The sequence below is a fragment of the Petromyzon marinus genome, chromosome 37 (assembly GCF_048934315.1).
Source record: "Petromyzon marinus isolate PM22_M1 ecotype Great Lakes invasive population chromosome 37, UKy_Petmar_22M1.pri1.0, whole genome shotgun sequence".
Lineage (NCBI taxonomy): Eukaryota > Metazoa > Chordata > Hyperoartia > Petromyzontiformes > Petromyzontidae > Petromyzon > Petromyzon marinus.
The window spans coordinates 2,028,006-2,048,274 of NC_133703.1; positions in this window are offsets into that span (position 1 = coordinate 2,028,006).

The window sequence follows — 20,269 nt, forward strand, 5'->3', positions numbered from 1 at the left end:
GCGTGTACGAGTGACGTCCCTGCCCTCTGACCCCCGACCCCCCCGTCCTGCGCGTGCGATTGGTGTGTCGCTCTAAAACCGACTCCAAATCCCCGCCCCGCAGCCCTTTAAACAATCTCCATTGCCCGGCATCGGCGGCAACGCGTGTGCGAAGGACGTCATTGCCCTCTGACCCCTGACCCCCCGTTTAGTTCGTGTGAGTGGTGCGCGGGGTTGTGTGAGCGGAGACGTCGCGTTTGAGTGGCTGAGAAGCGACGGATTGATTCCAGGCAGCCACGTGCCAGCCCCGAGCTATGCCCCACAAACAGGACCCGCGGACCCGAGGGGCTGCGCCGTGAGGAGAGTAGCCGGAGAGCGGCAGCCCTCTCCCCGCGAGCGAGGAGTCGAGTAGCGGCTGCTCTCACTCGAGCGAGGAGTCTGGAGCCCGCAGCCCTCTCGAGATCAGCCCTCCCCCAGGGGGGGAGCCGGGGGCCCGCATCCCCCACAACTGACAACCTGTGTACCAACTGGCCGAGCGAGAGTTTGTGTGTATTTGAGCGCAATCGTGCCAGTGTTTAGCTGTACCAGGGAGTTTGATGCAGCAGATTGTTTCGGTGTAGCAGGGTGTCCGGATTGTGCCGGCACACTATCCTTCTATCTGTAATGTCGTAGGGTGAGCTCCATTAAAAGTTTACTCGGACCCCAACCTGTCAAAGCGCCTAATCTCGGAACGTGGTTCTCAACCTCGTACCTCACCCATGCTACGTACCTTTGAGACGTCCTGCTTTTACAAATGTTGATGAACTGGAGGGCAAAGGTCTGGAGGACCCCACATGGAGTCTGGTTTCTCACACCCGAGCCTCCTGTGACATTTCTGGAGGCTTCTCTGGAATCTTTGTCCCATTTATTGAGTGCAGATTTGGCTTACTTCTAGCTTCATCCCAAGACGTCATCCAGTTTGGAAATACCCGAAGGTTGTGGGAGTCGCCCCGTGCTTCAGTTTCTTTCCAACCCTCGTAATGGCCGGATGCTCACCAGCCGGAAGTCTTTTGCTGCTTACACCACGACCGAGGTGTTGAGAGCAACCATCTCGTGGCTGGTCGGCAATGGAGATGGTATTGTCGATTTGGGGAGCGTGAGTCTGTGGCGTTCGTGGTGCTGCTGTCACGGAGGCGACACGAGTTTAGGAAATTCAGTTTTGTGGGTTTCCTGTAGCGAGCACTGAAAGATCCTCTCTTCCTCTTTCTCCACCCTTGTCTCTGCTGTCTCCATGTCCCCGTTCAACTCTTTCTACACCGCTTTCCTTGAATGTGCAGCTGCCTTTACGGCCTCCCTCTCCCCTTCTCTCCACCTCCAACCCATCTCCGTCGTAATCTCCTCCCCTTTGTTCAGGCTCTTCCCTTTCTTCCTCAGTCTATGGATGGGGTTATTGTTTATCGGGCTCTTATACAAAAAATGGAGCTTATTTTAGCCTTTGAATAGGATTTTCTGTTTTCCTTCGGTAGCGTGTTGCGCATATAGGGAAGATCGAGCCACGCCACCGGTTCCCATGATCAAAATCTTTGTCAACTTGTCTCCCTCGGTAGGAATGCCTTTCCTTCTGCAGCAAGCAATTGTCTTCTCTCTCTCCTCCGGTATTTCTTCCGATGCGCTTTCTTAATCTCGCTTGCTGTGTGTATCGACTCTATCATTCAACAAGGGCAAATAAAAAAAAAATGCTTTTTTTTCCTCCACTGTTTTACCACTATACCTCCTGAGTGGGTACTCGGAGTTTCATCTAATGTACTATTTGATGAGTCGCTTCCACACAGCACAAAGGCGGTAGCTATCCGAACTGTAAATTTTTCTTCCAATTTCGATAGATTCTCGAATTTTTCTTAGGCAGTAGTAGCTAGTTTTGCACAGAACTTCAACATTAGAATCAACTGAGTGTCCTTGTTGGCACGTGTGTTCTGCTACTGCTGAACACGGGTGCCAACAAATAATTCATTATTTAAATGCATGCCTATAAAGGGCAGCATACTTCAATAGGGATTACCATTGGTACGGCTATTTTAATACACAATAGACAGGAAGGACAAGATCAAAGGGCTCTCATAATGCACATGCAGAATGTACGTTGACTCGGTAATCTCCCCCCCCCCCCACTTTGCGCGAGAGTGCCACAAATCTGGCTGTCGCCTGATGAAGCTAGTTGTAATTACTGGCAAAACGTCGTACTCCAATTGTAAATGTTGTGGCTTGGCTCTCCAAAGTACCAGTGACGAATTGGCTTGTTCTGTTTCCGTGACAACCCTTACTAGTTGGCTGTGTCGAGTGGTGGCGGGTTTTAACGACACGTTTATATATGTATGCGATCTAATCCAAAAAACACCTCTATGGATGATATTGGGCGCGAAAGCCTACATGTTAAACCAAAATTTAAAATATATACAAAATAACAATAATTTCTAGTTTCCCTCATTCACATCGTGATTCGTATGAACAGACATGAGATGATTGAGACATGTTAAATCATAAACGTATTTATTAATATATATACAGATAGTCCTCGACTGCAATGTCCTTGTCCACGTGCAAACAGAGTTAGGATAGCAGCCTCCTTTAAAAGCCAGAGTAGATTTATACGCTGTAGAAGACAGTTGACGAATCCTCGTTGCTTGATTCCTCCTCGGATCCCTTCAGCAGTGAGTCGTCACCAGTCTTCTCTGCCTGCTCATTCTCCATGTGGCACGGCTGGGGTGGGTGCAATACGCCAGGAGACTCCTTATGCAGCGAGCAGCGAAGCAGGCCCATCTCTGCCTGCTCATCCTCAACGTGGAATTGAGGAGATGGCGGTGAGCTGGGGGCATCGGTGAGGAGGGTGTTACGGAGACGGCCCAGCTCTGCCTGCTGCAGAATCGTCTGTACGACGAAGCGCTCGCGGCGCCTGCAGGCGCGCACATGGGATGGCGTGTCCGGGATGATGTATGCAATGCAGGCCTTCGTGAGTAACACCACGTGCTGCACACGTCCACACACAGGTAAAGGATTTTCAGTTTCAGGATTTGCATGTAAAGGGTGCTTACTAAATATAATATGGCAGCATCTTAAAGTGCTTTACATCTCAGGTCAACTATTCCGGGGACCTGAAGCCCAGGGATATTATATTGTTACGTCGTTTTTCTCAATTAAATTAAGTCATTTGAGTAATTTTTGAACATTTGGCAAATTATACCGAGACACTTTTTTTGAATTACTTAATGGGTTTTTTACGTTCACTATGCAGCAGGCAACATTTATGATGTGCAGTTAATGCACCCACAGTATTCACCTGGGCAGCCGCAAATTACCGCAACAATCAGCAAACACTTACACTCGGCCATGTCACCACTACAAAGATTCCCTGTGTAGCCTTTCACAGACTGAGACAAGTGCATCTATGAAGGTTTGCACAGTGCCTGTGGGGGTGGTGTGCACCTTTATCTCGCCAGTGATGATTTTCACACACTTCATCAAGTACTCATTTTAAGACAGAATCAACTTAAGGGAAGCTCAACACTGGTTCTAATATTTTCCACTGTTGTTGGCTGTGGCCAGAAATAGTACTCCGGTCACACAGGATTGGTAGCGCAGTTCACAAACAACAACGCAGCCGCTCCCCTTCCCACACGCACACATGCTTACGTGTGACAAATTGCATCAACAACATGAATCGTCTGCTGCATGATGAAAGTGAGTATTGTATTACCACTATTATTTGTGATCTCAGAAATACTGTGCAATTGTGAGGTGTAATAGCATTACTGGCATTATCTGTAATGACCCATTGACAATGATCACGGTTTGCTCTGCTGACCTTAACAACTGCTCACAGATGAGTCTATACGATGGTGCAGTAGTGTAAGGCTTTGCACACTAGACTTGCAATCCAGAGGTCACGGGTGTGAATTGATCTTTGATCGTGGGAGTGTAAACAACGGTGAAAGGTTTTTTTTTACATTCCACTGCCTCTATCCACCAAGCAGTGTAAGTGGAATACATCCAGTCAATTGGTCGGCTGAGTTTGGTGCTGTTCAGTGCGGGAACTCCCAGCTCTTCCCAAGACGTCTGTCCAGTGTGGAAGAGCAGTTCAAATACATCTTAAGGGTCTCTCTTGAGCTCCCTATAGCAGGAGCCCTTTTGCCATCAGTGACATGAGCAAGTAATTGGAGGGCTGTACCTTTATCTTTCAATGGGTTTATGAATGTGTGTGTGTGTGCATGTTGATGTGTACCTGCATGGCAATGACGAAGGCCAGCTTTGCCGTCAGTACTTTCCAGTACTGCTTGGTGACGGAGTAGGCTTGGGGATGATCCGGCGGGTAGCGATGACCTGGATACCTACACACGTACAACCACAAGCACGCATGGACTATATTGAGCAAAGTGCCTCGAAAGTAGAGTTGGCGCTAAATTGAACAAGTATGGTTGTGCACAAACGGTATATGCGTTCACAGCCCTTAAAAAAATCCGCTTCTGAAAGAGGGCCTTCCCACAACGTGCAGCTTGTGGGGGCTCTATTGACCATGGTTCACGCTGGTCCGTACCAGGTTGGTGAAGGTAGGGAGTACAGATAATGGGAGAACAATATAGCACAACTATTAATTTTTCTGATCTACCCACTGCTGACAACCTAGCTCCAAAGTCGCCTACTGCACCTGCATTGTGCATGGTGTTCATCAATCTAAGCACGAACAAGGCTCAAGCCTGCTTGACTTCCGGAATCTAAGATTAGCTGTATTCGTGGTGATTTGGTCATAGTCAAGTAAGGTTATATTAAATATCGATCAATATGGTTATATTGATTATAGTTGTGTATGCCAGCAATTCAAAAACGTTACAGAAAAGGGTTGGTAGATCGCATCAATTTCCTAACTAACTGTGCTGTGAGGTGACCAGAAGATGGCTGTAGAGCAAGTGGTTTCATGTCTGTGTGGACCTTTAAGCTTCATTTCATTATCATGGGTTCTCCAGGACCTCTTATTGCATCCCACATGCATAAGACCACCTTAAACTGGAATCCCAATGCACGGTCTTCCTGAAAAGGGATCTTGAGACTCAATTAAGCAGTCGTGGATCGATAGATAGATAAATAAATAACATTACTCTTTAGCAAGGTAACAATGAGCTGTAATTTATATCAATCTATTATTATATTTCTCTAAGTGGGACTTTGGTTGTGAAGCCATCCCACCCGTACCCACTGCTCCCCCCCTCCAATTCCCCCCCCACCCCCTTTACTGTCCCCACTCACCATGCACACTCTTCCCCCAACTCTACCACAACCCCTTACTACCCAACTAAGCCAAACCCTGTGTCCACGGTAAGGGGCAGGGCATAAACAGAGGTGGGGCCTAGGGGAAGTGTGGGTCTTAAAAGGAAAGTCACGGAGTGAAAAGAGGAAGAAAACGAGCATAATCAGGAAGGGGCGGAGCCAGGAGGACGCCACACCCAGAAGGATGTCGCATCTACCTGGACAACACACCCAGAGATCAGTGCATCACATTCGCAGGGACGGCACCCCCGATAGCTGGGCATGACACTGAATGGCACAAACCTGCAGGTTGTGTGGATTGCCGGATCAAACCAGGCTGGCAGGATGTTGGGATAATTTTGCTCCTTGAAGTTGCTGATCTTGAAAATTGAAAAGCTGTCCTCCGTGTACCCATGCATTGTAGGCGAACCTGTGCCATACTCTGCTGAGTATCCATAATAATACACCAGGCGTGGGATGATGTCCGTTGTGAATGTCAAGATGCATGACTGTGGAATTAGCATACGGAGGCACAGCGATAGCGGTCACTTAGCATGCAATGATTTGACCAAGGCTTCTGAACATCTTACCTTGGCAATTACATTAATTTTCACAAATACAATTTGGGGGGTTGCTGCCAGAGTGAAATGGTTACCATATAAGGACTTGCAATCTGGCAGTCGTCAGTTCATTCTCCTGACACAACAGTTGAAGCAATGGATCATTTTCTTAAATCTCCCCCACCTCTGTCCAATTAGCAATATAAATGGGTTCATCACTGTTTTAGCGCAGGTAATTCCACATCTTACAACATGTCTGGTCATCATGGAAGAGTAGGCCAAATACCGTGTAGAGGGGTTCTCTAGAGCTACCTTTAGTTGAGGCCCTTCTGCCAGCAGTGACATGAGCAAGCAATGGCAAGGCTTTACCTTTTGCGATTTTGGGAGAGAGTGGATAGGAGCGGTGGTGCAGTGATTCGTGCACTGCACTTTGAATTCAGCACACATGCAATTGACTTCCAGCTACGACTAACATCAGTGACGAGTGATACCCGAACCGCTCCTGGTCCCCCACTACACCTCTTCTCAAACCTGCCAGGACCAGAATGGTGAAGTATGGTAAAAAGAACCCACATGGCTAACATGACATGTTATGTCACTCATAAGATGGGATATTGAGCGAGAAAGCGAGCGGACAATCTGGCGACTTACATTGGTGATTACAGAGAGGGTGGCAACGATACTCGGAATGTCGGCCCAGGCTCCAATTCCTCTTGCTCGTGAAACCACAGGCCTCCTCATCTTTGTTACGAGCTTCCACGCGTCGACCCGCACTTCGATGATGTTGTTCAGCAGTGCGAGCAATGGCGCAAGTGGAAATGATGCCACGAAGAGAGTGACAAACCCGAATTGGATAACTGGGGTATATTTTGAGAATGGGTAGGGGGGCAAGGATAGGATAATGAGTGAAACAGGATATAGACATACACTCTTAATGCTGTTATGTTGTGATTACTTTAAGCAAACAAAACATGTTTTCAATGCATTGAATGTGTTTTAGTCAAAGGAGACCCCAAAAAATGGTCACATTTTCGTGTCATTTGTTCACAAAATTATCGTGTCCATTACATTGGCCACTGAGATGCGACCAGCCACTACCATCTTTAATGCTAAGCTCTGGTTCACCTGGGTTTCTTTTGCACCATTTTCCACCACTAGGTGGCTATAATAACTAGATCACATCCTGTATTGAGGACTCCATTAACCGTACCACACATTTTTAGGCATATGCACTGTGGCTGAAATGCCAACAAATCACAGCAGTTAACCACAGTGGACATGATGCACAAGAGTTTTAAATAAATAGTAAGGGGGAAAAACGTCAATCCAAGCTGACCAATGTAGCTGCATTGGTTAGCAGACAAGAGGAGCAAATATGTGCTCCTATTGTTTCTAAAACTTAACTCCGTACATATGCACATACGCGCATGCTCAAAGACAATTGTGTTACAGTATATCCATAGATTGGTGCCTATGGCCAAATCACCCAGTATGCGTCAGATTTAATCAGATCCCAGAAGTTAAGGAGAGCTGAGCCTGAAAATTGGTTGGATGGGTGACCATGCAATAGTTATTGTGGGGTTGTGAGCAGCAGAGGACAGTGCAGCAAATTACATTGTTGTATTGTACATCTAAGCTCTTACATCTGTGCTCCCTGCCTTCAACAACCCGAAGTGTGGGTAATTTCCCTCCCACAACAATGTCCGACAGATACACAGGGGCCGTACACACGTGCCTATATAGTCAAATGATACCCAATTGTGTGTTTTTTGTTATAATAAAGTAAAACGCGTTGACTCCGTAGTGTGATCCTCTGAGCTCATTGTACCCATCTCGAGGTATTCATCAAAGAGTCCAAGTGGGCTCTGGGGCTGTAGTTCCAAGTGTTTGCTGGAAGAAGTGTTTGGTAACTGGATAAGACCATCAAGGAGAAGCCAGTTTAATCATGGCTCGGTGACTGAAACCCAGAGTTTCACGGTTTAACCCAACATCCGAGCAGCACCACATCAGATCTCTAGACTCCTCAGCTCAGGCATACAGATATGGTCAACATATGCGTACATTAACTAATTTGTGAAATTATGAATTACATCCAAATTAGATGTAGTGTGTGCATTACTAGGACGTACCTAAAGGTGCCAGGTTGGGTTCATCCACCTTGGGGATGCTCTGCTCCACGCAGCCTCCTGCTTCCGTGCAGTCCATCCTCTTGATGTCCGAATTCTGGCTGTTGTTACTGCTGCAATTGGTGACACTGGTGGTGGTCTTCTTTCTTTTAATGGACTTAGGTCTACTTCGCTTTTCCTTCTTCTTCTGCTGCAAGGTCATCAACACTTTCATGCTCGTAATAGGATCGAGAGCAGCGTATGGTTTATTCTCACTGACTGGTGAAGCAGTTTGTTGACGTGGAACTAGGCCAAAGCATTCAAGAAATTTGGATTTCATGTCATTTATCTTAACGCCGCTATCTTTTGTCGAAGTGTAATCATGTTCAGGCTTCGGTCTGTACAAAAACTGTGCGTGAAGACTTTCATGAGTTTTCAGGATTTCAATAGGACTTAAAAATCCGCAGACTGAGCACATCTCATAGGGCGATGGTGGATTCAACACCGCATTGGCAAAACTGCCGTTATTTACCAAACCTGGTGCACCCTTTATCATATAATCCTTTTCATGGGTCTTCATGTGCCTTTTTAATTTTCCTGGCTGATCAAACCTTTGTCCACATATGCCGCTCCATTGCTCACGGGTCTCCTTATGCGTTCTTACGTGGGCTTCTAGGCACCATGCCAGTTGGAATTTTTTCCCACAGACGTCACAAGAGAAAAGTTTTTTCGCTCTTGTAACTCTACCGGATTGAGGTGGGGTTGAGACGGGTGCTGGTGAAGTGCCATCGATGGTGAAGGCAATTCTCCCAGCACCACCATGACTCGCAGCGGAGTTGCTCTCGCACATCTGAAACAAAAGACAAAGGTCACGCGCATGACACCCGTGTCACGAGTGTACTCACAAAGGCATACTTAAGGTGACATAAGATTCATATATACTACAACTCATTATACCAGAACTCCACAATATTGCAGTTCCTATCATGTACGATTTTACCCTCTTATCCACCCAAGTAATATTTTGTTTCTAAACAACAATGAATAACTACCTCCATTTTTCTAATGTTACCCACCAAATAGGTCTTTCTGTATATACACACCAACAATATAATGATTGCCCCACACGTTCACTCCGCTATTCACAACACTCTGACTCGCAATCTCCATGTAAGATTGTAATATCATTTCTGTATGAGGGCCCGTTAAGAAGTTTTGGGAATGGACACTTTTTTTACAAACAACTACGTAAAATAGTCTTCATTAAAAGTACAGGATAGTACTACTAATGGCACTTATAAGGGAACGTCATTATCTCTCATGCTAATTATTACAATGTTAACTAGTTACCCAGGAAAGCTTAATTGCGTCTAAGTACTGCATTTTCAGAAAGGTCCCATTGCATTGAGATGTTTGCGTGAGTGGAACCCAGAGAGACCCCACCTTGCATATTGGGAAATAACACAACTCCACACAGATGGATTCAACCCACAAGCTCAAAGCATTCCCTGTTCAACAAAGTACTCAGTGTAATGTTTAATATAATTTATTTGGTAATATACAGTATCGTAATTGTATAGTGAATCTACAGCAGTGAGGTATACAGTAGGGTTGGTAAAATAATACATAGTGTAATATTACAAGTCTAATATTATTATAATCTAACGTATAGGGTAGTGTATAGTAACGCAGTGTATAATTCAATGTTGGGGTCTGTCTATGGCAGTTTATAATAAAAAATATTATTTGGAGGCATATCATAATATTTTTTGCGACATAGAAGTGTAATGTATAATAACTTATTGTTAGTAGCTCAGCTTAGTGGAGAATATATTGAGTACATTGATTATATTGATGTAGTTTATATTTAGTTCTTTCACATCGGTTTATTGTATGATAGTTGGGTAGTTGCAGTTCTTTAGCGTCAATATACTAAATGCCTCTGTTGATATGTAAACTCTGACTTTAACATAGCTACTTCTGTCACCAGTTACATGCTAATTCCTCACATTAACATCATGCTAATCTCACAGTTACATGCTAATTTCTGACTTTAACATCCTGCTAATCTATCACATTAACACAGCTACTTCAATGCTAAATTCTTCTGTTGATATGTAAACTCCTTTGTCAAGGAGCTCTGCTCCTCCCACCCAGCTTAAAATATGCTGCCAAGCTTAGCAGTGTTCATTGGAGCGCTGTCTTTCCGACAGTTCTGTTTCTTCACCTGAGGAAGGCTACTTGTGTTGTGGCCAAAACGTCGTGAGAATTTTGTTATGTTTTGATTTTATTATGTTGTTATTTCCCTTCTACGTGACTTTACCGAAAGAACCAAGAAGATGAATCCCTGCAGTCACGAAAGCTTTAAATCGAAATTTATTCAAATCAAGTTGTTTTATTTTTACCACAGTACTTTATGGAATCCTCAAGAATGAATGCATTTTTATAAGTATTAAACTATACTTGAAGATGTGTGAGAATGTAATTCTGCAGATGCAAGCACAGGCTAACTCGTATCTGCATATACAAGTTTCTGGGCCTCCTCACTTCACCAAACCCGCATTGACCGGCATGGTGAAGTATGGTTAAACAACTCCCACGAACGACATGGTGTGGGGGAGGCCTCTATCAAAACGCTGGATCGACAAAGGGCTGATACATGTCACGACATTGTACGTTAAGATCGTTCTCTCGTCAGCACAAGCCGTCTATGTGGACAATAGAGGGCACGACACACGTGTACACGATGTTTGTGTGCGTATATTCAGCGTGTGTATCACGTAATAATTATATAAGGTCGCGATTATGCTCAAAACGAACCAAATTTATAACATCACGAATAACTTTGGAGGTCTCCAGAGCCTGAACAATATTTGAAGTAGACACTGACCCTTGTCACGAGTTCTTATGAACTATAAACTAAACTATAAACTATATCTATTTTACCAGGTAAGGCCCACTGAGCTATATAACTCTTATCAGAAGCGACCTGGACACAAATGATAGCTCAACAAAAGTGGCTTATCATGTGGACATTTATAGCAGCCAAGTACTCTGAACTCACGTTTCTAAATGTGGAGGGGAAAACCGAAGGACCAGGAGAAGAATCTACGTGACCACAGGGGAAAAAAATAAACAAATACAGAGCAGGCGTCAGTGTCTGGATGGAACCTCCACGCTGCTGTAGGCCTGGCGAGGTAGTTAACATCTCGACACCGCGGTGCCCCTTATTAAAAGCTTAGCCATGTCTAGCAAGGTTATTGACTCATTTCACTCGACTCACGGCACCACAAGTAATGTATTAAACAAATAAAACAATAATAAAGTAGAGAGGCACTACTTACATTTAACAATGTTGTTGTTAACTTTAAAAGGAGCGCGCTTCTCTCTGGCTTGCAGTCCGGCGATCGCGGTCTCCTTTGCGATTGGTCAGCGCAGGCGTCACCCAGGGTGACACTCCACGTCCCCTTTGTTATTGCACGCCCCCACGTAGGCTCGAGACTCCTCCTCCCACTTCCTGGATAAGCCACGCCTGTCGCGGCTGTGCCCCGCCCACTGTCGTGCAAGCCACGCCCCCGCGGATCGGGCCAAGCTCACCCCACGGTGAAAGCCCCACATCCACAATCGGAATCTTTATTTACAGGCAGTCCTCGACTTACGAACGCCCAAATTACAAACAGCCGCACTTCAGAACCAACTGGCATGAAATATAAATTATTTTATATCGCCTGAAAACGCGAACTCGCGCTTGTGAGTGAGTCCGCATGCGTGAGTGTGAGGAGGGGGCACAGGTGGTGCATCAGCCAGTCATCTCAGTCATCTCAGTCAGTCGACCAGTGGCACCCTTGGGTCTGCCCCGTGACCTCATGCCAGCGGGCGTTCGACACTTGACGTGGCCTCAAGGTGCACATAGCCTGGCACAAGCGTTGTGGTGACGTCACCGACACTTAGTGGCGAATGGCGGTTGTTGTTGTGAGACAGTGAGAGAGTGTGAGGTCGACTCAGCCTCAGATGAGTTCCTGGTGCGGTGTGGAGTGAACATCGCTACTGGGGGAGACAAAGGCGACCGTGGAGGCGAATCCTCCAGGTGCTCACCGACACACTCACTATGCAACTCACCAACATCACCAACCCAATCACCTTTCAAATCACACCTGGCAGCATCTTCACGCCACGTTGGTGGCCGGCAGATGGCAGCATCTACACGCCGTATTCTTGGTTATGTCGGTAATGTCACGTCGATAGAAAATACAAATAATTAAATAAAGTTGAAAATAATAAAAGCTTTTATTATTATTTTCAAAATAATAAAAGCTTTTATTATTTTCAATTTATCATTTGTATTTTTAAATGTAAAATAATAAAAAAAATTTTTTTATTAAATTCGATTATTTTATTTTCAAATCTACGTGACTTTACCGAAAGAACCGAGAATATTTTTCGATTTAAAGCTTTCGTGACTGCAAGGATTCATCTTCTTTGGTTCTTTCGGTAAAGTCACGTAGAATGAGAATAAAATAATAAATTGATAAAATAAAATAACAATAAAATTCTCACGACGTTTCGGCCACAACACAAGCGCCTTCATCAGGTGAAGGGACGAGACTGTCTAGAGAACAGCGCTGGAGCGAACAAAGCCAAGCTCAGATCGCGACCTTTAAGCTGTGTGAGAAGAAACAGAGCGCCTTGACAAAGGAATTATCATAGAATTTAGCATTGAAATAGCTGAGTGATTAGCTTGTGACTGGTCACAGAAATGGCTATGTTAAAGTCAAAGCCTACACATCTGAGCTATTAACAGTAACTGGGTATACACTACACTAAATAATGAATACTATATACAACATGGAGTATAACAGCGCCTCGCAGCTGTCTCTCTACCCCTCCTCTGTTCCGACCATGGATGAACTCGTCCGTCTGAACGGGGCTCGTAGCTGTCCGTGGTGCTAAAGTTAAGGGTAAGAATCCACCAATTTTTTCGCCATATAGCATTGTGATATATAACGACTTATTGTGTGGTAGCTTAGCTGATTGGAGAATATATATAGTTTATTGATAACATTGAGGTAATTTATATTTTAGTTTTTTATTGGTTTACTATGTAGTATTCATTATGTAGTGTAGTATATACCCAGTTACTGTGAATAGCTCAGATGTGTAGGCTTTGACCTTAACATAGCCATTTCTGTGACCAGTCACAAGCTAATCACTCAGCTATTTCAATGCTAAATTCTATGATAATTCCTTTGTCAAGGTGCTCTGTTTCTTCTCACACAGTTTAAAGGTCGCGATCTGAGCTTGGCTTTGTTCGCTCCAGCGCTGTCCTCCAGACAGTCTCGTCCCTTCACCTGATGAAGGCCGCTTGTGTTGTGGCCGAAACGTCGTGATAATTTTATTGTGTCATTTTATTTTATCAATTTATTATTTTATTCTCATTCTACGTGACTTTACCGAAAGAACCAAGATTATGGCGTGTAGATGCTGCCATCTGCCGGCCACCAACGTGGCGTGTAGATTCTGCCAATTGAAAAATGAAAATAATAAATTGAAAATAATAAGCAAAAATCCAGATTCATATTCTTGGTTCTTTCGGTAAAGTCATGTAGATTTAAAAATAATCAAATAAATTTAAAACAAAATAAATCGAAATAATAAAAGCTTTTATTATTTTCAATTTATTACTTTTATTTGTAATTTTTAAATTGGCATAATCTACACGCCATATTCTTGGTTCTTTCGGTAAAGTCACGTAGATTTGAAAATAAAAATAAAATAATTAAATGAAAAATCATGAACTGTTATTATTAAATTTTGATTTAAAGCTTTCGTGACTGCAGGGATTCATATTATTGGTTCTTTCAGTAAAGTCACGTAGAAGGGAAACAATAAAATAATTAAAAATATTTTTAAAAATATTGTTTAAATCAAACCAATTGACCTACGACCTTTGCCCCATCAACTTTTGTAGAATTTTAGATGTGCATTACAGCTACTTTAGCCGGATGGTTGTGGTGGCTATGTATGCCTGTAATCAACGACTACGTGGAGGTGAGGGTTGGTGGATCACAAAAATGTTGCGACAACTCCCACCCCTTGGTCGTCAAGGAGGTAGAGAAGGCGGTGTGGAATAATGTGGACTCCGCCTGTTCCATCTTTAGATTTGTGGTAGAGCGTTGGCCCCTCATTTGCTTGGATTTCTCCAGGTGCTCCGATTTCCTCCCACATGTAAACACTCATTAATCTTGATTTGAAGCTGTCGTGACTGCAGGAATCTATACTCTTTGGTTCTTTCGGTAAAGTCACGTAGGTATAAAAAACAAATAAAAAAAATCGTCAATTGCTTGTGTGGCGATCGAAACGTCGTGATCCATTATTATTTGTTCTACCTACGCGACTTTACATAAACAACCAAAGAGTACAAACTCTCATTAATTTGCCGATAACATCTTTATATAAAGAGGACAACAGAGCATGGGCAGGAGTGGTGGGGGGGGATGTTGCCAGCTGCTCACCATTTGACTGCCGCCTTCCCTCGTCTGTAGTTCCTCGCGCCAAAGTGAAGGAATTCTGTGTGCCAGTTACAATTATCACTTGAACGTAACTTGATGTTTCAATGAAAACAGCCACAGATTTAATCCTGAAAATCTTTATTTTTCACATGCAGTGAAACAATGTTGTTAGTAGGCTTGTTTCCCTGGGAAAGCCTCACTGAGTCTCAAGACTCTTTTTCAGGAGGGGCCTGCCAACTTTTCGCAGGAGTAATTTGGATGTTTGGCTAGTACCAGTTACATTGTATGTTGTTGTTGTTTTGCTATGGGAGTAAACCCATGCAGAGAAAGGGACCAGAATGAGGAAAGCAAAGCCAGGCAGTCCTTCAGAAGATGTCATGCACGGGCGTGACCACTGCACCACCCTGCCGCCCAAACAAAAGTAATTTAAATAATGTACAATACTGGCAAATAAACCCTATTAGTATCAACTGAATTTCTGGCCAATATGGCACGTGTATAGCTGCATCGGTGTTTCTAAAAGTTGTGTTCACATTGCCTGAAATTAATAATATAAATAACAGATTTCCCACCTCTGGTTTCATTTGGATTACCGGTTGTCCTCATTATGTGTGTCACAGGTAATATGGAAAGGAAAATATTACGCAGCACGAGTTGTAGGATTAGGGCAATTATGGTGACACACGTGACCCCCTCTACACAAGAAACAGCTAAGATTCATATTCTTGGTTCTTTCGGGAAAATCACGTCGAAGGGAAACAATAAAATAATACAAATATAAAACAATTAAATTCTCGCGACCTTTTGACTGCAACACAAGCAATCATCATCAGGTGTGAAAACCACAACAAGAAAATTTGAAAGAACCAAGAATATGAATCTCTGCAGTCACTAAAGCTTTAAATCAAAATTTAACAGCTGAGAGTCAATGCTGTGGTGTTGTGCGATTGGTGCAAGCGACCCATCATTGTGTTTTGATGTTGAGCTGTTAAAATTGCACTGTTGTGGGGTGAGGTCAAGGCCGATGACTGCTTCCAGCGGTGTCAAGATCAGTATTTTGAAGAGGCTCGCGGAGGATGATACTGGGCACTAGGGTGCAGTCTCCCTCCATGAACAACAGAGGGCAGAGGAGCGACGCTCACAACAACAATTGGCGGAGCACCGCGCGTATAAAACACAAAGTTGGAAGAAAGTTTATCTCGGGGAGTTAACCCACAACACCTGGGTCTGTCCCGCGTGTTCACACGATAACGCGTTTTCACTACAACGCGTTTTCTTTACTTTAGGGAACGCTTCTCGCACAACGCGGAACGCGCTCCGTCACAACGCGCTTTCTGAGCGGACTACTTTCTTGAGCAGTGAAATTAATTAAAATCTTTTGCTCTGCCATTTGATTTTAAATTACGACTCTTCAAAGAGCTTTGGTTGTAGTAAGCAATATTTGAATTTGTTTAAACGACCTGTATTCTCTTACAACATGTTTTATATTCCTAGGCATTAAATGTGTACTAAAGATTCAGACTAATTGTAAATCTAATGGGACCACTTTAATCGATGTCCGTTAATATATGTAGGCGTGGTAAGGTTTCGAGACGCACTCGGCGATGCGTGAAACGCAGTCCGTGTCCTTCCTAGTCCATTTGTCTTCATTCCAACGTCAACTTTGTTCTGCCGGTCTCTCTCATTAAGGCCACATGGCCACACTGTCTCTTAGTTCTTGCAAACTAAGCTGGAGTCAGTCTCTCTCATTAAGGCCACATGGCCACACTGTCTCTTAGTTCTTGCAAGCTAAGCTGGAGTCAGTCTCTCTCATTAAGGCCACATTGCCACACAGTGTCTCTTAGTTCTTGCAAGCTAAGCTGGAGTCAGTCTCTCTCATTAAGGCCACATGGCTACACTGTGTCTCTTAGTTCTTGCAAGCTAGCTGGAGTGAGTCTCTCTCATTAAGGCCACATGGCCACAGTGTGTCTCTTAGTTCTTGCAAGCTAAGCTGGAGTCAGTCTCTCTCATTAAGGCCACATGACCACACTGTGTCTCTTAGTTCTTGCAAGCTAAGCTGGAGTGAGTCTCTCTCATTAAGGCCACATGACCACAGTGTCTCTTAGTTCTTACAAGCTAAGCTGGAGTCAGTCTCTCTCATTAAGCCACATGGCCACACTGTGTCTCTTAGTTCTTGCAAGCTAAGCTGGAGTGAGTCTCATTAAGGCCACATGGCCACACTGTGTCTCTTAGTGCTTGCAAGCCAAGCTGGAGTCAGTCTCTCTCATTAAGGCCACATGGCCACACAGTGTCTCTTAGTTCTTGCAAGCTAAGCTGGAGTCAGTCTCTTTTCGACATATGTCCCACCAAATTCTGTAATAATAATCTTCCAGTTTCTCTATATGTTTTTAAATTTAGATTTAAATAAATCTACATTTTAAAATCCACAAATCTGGCTGCCTCCTGATGATGCTGGTTGTAATTACTGGCGAAACGTCATACTCAGATTGTTAATGTTGCGGCTTTGCTCTCTAACACACAACCGGTGTGCTGTACTAGTAACGAATTGGCATGTTCTGTTTAAGTGACAAACCTTACTAATTGGCTGTGTCGGGTGGTGGTGGGTTTACCGACATATTTTTATATTTACGCGATCTTACCCAAAAAACCTGTATTATGTAAAAATACATTTATTTTCCCCCTTTCTTTTTGGACAGTTTCAAATCTCTAACGTCTTTCAAATTGTTCTGATGTACAGTGCTACATTTTAAATTACTGTCATGTTTGCAACGGGTTGTTTAAAATATATTCAAATGGTGTAGATTCATGTTTAAACTCGATTCGAATCTGCATTCATCATTTTCTTCTTAAGCAGTCCGTAACCACAATTGGTACATCGATGCATGACCCATTTGATTATGGTTTGTTGGTCTTTATTTATCAATTAAAATGTTATTGAGTGTGCCAAATCCTAAAGAGTGGCGTTTGAGTCGACCTCATTTTATATTCACATGTGAAACGCCTGTGCACATGAATGTAATCCAGTTACACACTCTCCTACTTGTTCATCAACTCTCTTCGTGGTGTAGATTTGATGGCTTGTATAGCAACCATAAACAAACGCAACAAATCCGGGTGACTCATGATCCCTGATTCACGATGCCAGTGGGCCAGGTTTCACTTTCAACCTGTGTGGCATGAATTAAACGCACCTGTAAATTTGACCTGAAATGATTGCACAACAATTGCCCCGCCTTCATGGGATGTTTATCCTCCACTGTTTATCTGGCTTTGACCTGAATTATATAAAAGTGCGGCTCTGCAACTGCTGTAGAGTCACATTGGTATAAACGCATTTTACAATATGAACAGCGCATTGAAAACGCGTACTATTTTATGTATTGTTTAACAAGTGTGTTTACAAATCCACACTGTGAAACACGATGATTGACACAGGGGAGTAGATTATGTTTTCGATAGTGTATTTAAATAGAGCTACTGTAGGTAAGTAGTTTTCAGTTTTAAAGGCATAGTTTAACAAGACAACACTTGCCACCATCCTTCAAACCCATTGGTGAAAAAGACCACAGTTTATGTTTACATTATAATATGTTTACATTATATATAATATATAATATAATGTTTATATTATAATATAATGTTTACATTATATATAATATAATGTTTATATATAATATAATGTTTACATTATAATACAATGTTTACATTATATATAATATAATGTTTATGCAAGAGCCGGGGACTTATGGGACCCCGGGGTCCCACCATAAGGTTCATATGAATGGTTACCTAATAACTTTTGAAACACGGTAATCGCTGTGAAGTGCAGTTTCCAATTCTTATTGTTCACTCAATCTCTCTGGCCTTTCTATGCAATATGAAGAAGGGTCATTGCCCGAAACGTCGCTTATCAGATGTTTTCCCTTTTTCAAGGCCCCAGTGCTACTGATGCATGAATTTGTTTGGTATTTGAAATGATACGAAGGCTCAGCAAGTGATTCCGTGCAGACATAAACAGAAGCGATACGCGCCACCCCAGCCACCCATGTCGCGAATCAATCGATTATCGCGATTGAGGGCTCGTGAATAAATTCTAGATTCAACGCCTTGTTTTAAAACGTGAACACAGCCGGCTCTAGTGACTGGAGTGGGTGCGTGTTGGACAATGTGAAACAATGACACGCAACGTATACAAATCTAAAACATAAATTCTTACGCACGCGATCCGGTGTGCATATCGCGATCTTCAGGATGAATGATCACGTCCGAATCAATGCGTCGTCGTTGCTCCCCTAGCATGCGCTCTGCGTAACCCGCTCGTGTTGTTGTTTGCGGCAGAGTTTAGGACCTTCGTGGCCAAGAGCCGCAGCTCCCGAGGCAAAGGAGTGATGGCACGCTTCAAGGTGCCGGACTTGCTGAAGCATCTCATGGAACGATACGGGGCTCCGGATATTCACGATCTGGGCATCCGTATCACCAGCATACCTCTGGGCATTTCCGTACGTGCCGTGCCTGCGTGTATGAGCGTGTGTGTGTGTACGTGTGTATGCATTGCGTCGCTTGTTGACTGCGAATTGTATTATTATTATTGGATGCCTCAAGTAGACTCTTTGGTTCTTTCGGTAGAGTCACGTAGGTATAAAATAAAATAAATCACGACGTTTCGGGCGCAACACAAGCGTCCGTCATCAGGTGGGAAAGCCTTGGTGTGCTGCTGAGGCAGACTGTTTTAAATGGTTTGAAATGTGTGTAGCCCATGGGTCATAAAGAAGTGGCCAGGGCTAGTGATGTTAACGTGAGAAATTAGCGTGTAACTGTAAGGTAGGAAAGCGGCCTCCTCCTCGATTTTACGTGACTTTACCGAAGGAACCAAAGAGTATGGATTCCTGCAGTCGCAAAAGCTTCAAATCAAGATTGCCTCAAGTATGTATTGTTGTTGCCCTTGAGGGGGTTTACTTTCTGAATTAAATGCGTTCTGGAATTGCTGACACACAACCACAACGTACGTGTCGCTGTGTTCACACCTGAGAGTGACACTGCATCAGCCTTTTACCAATATTCCCCCGCCCCTGCGTTTGCCTTACACGGCCACAATGCTGAGCTATCCTCAGTTGCTCAGGCACACAAGTTTCACACCTGTCTCCCTGTCAAGTGAATGTGGTGTATCCTTTTGTCATGCAGTCTGAGACAGACTTCCAACACGACTTCAGTTTTGTGGGTGCAGTGCTGTGACAAGAGCACTGAAGTAACTGCTCGTGTAAGTACATCATGTTAATATATATCGTATAGAAGGCTGAGGCCTATTTTACTGTACCACTCCTTACAGAAATCTTCTTTCCCGAGTGGTTGTGCATTTGTCGCTTGTTTCAGAGGTTCGCGATTCGATCCCAGGAGTCGCCCTAGTTAATATTGCGGGTGTATTATCCAAAACTGCATTTCTATATGCTTCACAAATAATGTAAAAAAAAATCCCGTGTTGTTATCAATGAATGAGGAGGACATGTGTGCCGGCGTCAGAATCAAAATTTGCAAATCTAAACAAGTACTCAGAAATGACTGGATTGGGTAAAACCACATGTATATATGTTGAACTTCTTTCGCACTGTACGTAGCCAACTGTGCTAATCGGAGGTGTGGAGGACAACAAACTGAACACAAAAAGCAGTTCTAAAGACATTGTTTTCAATCTAGATTTAAAAGTGCTGTTGTATATGTGGGTGTATGAAAATTGATGAAAAATAATTAAAATTAAATGAAATTCGAAATTTGCATAATTAATCCGAAATTATGCTAATTCGTGTAATTATGCGTGTAACTATGCTAATTAGAGAGGTAATCGTAT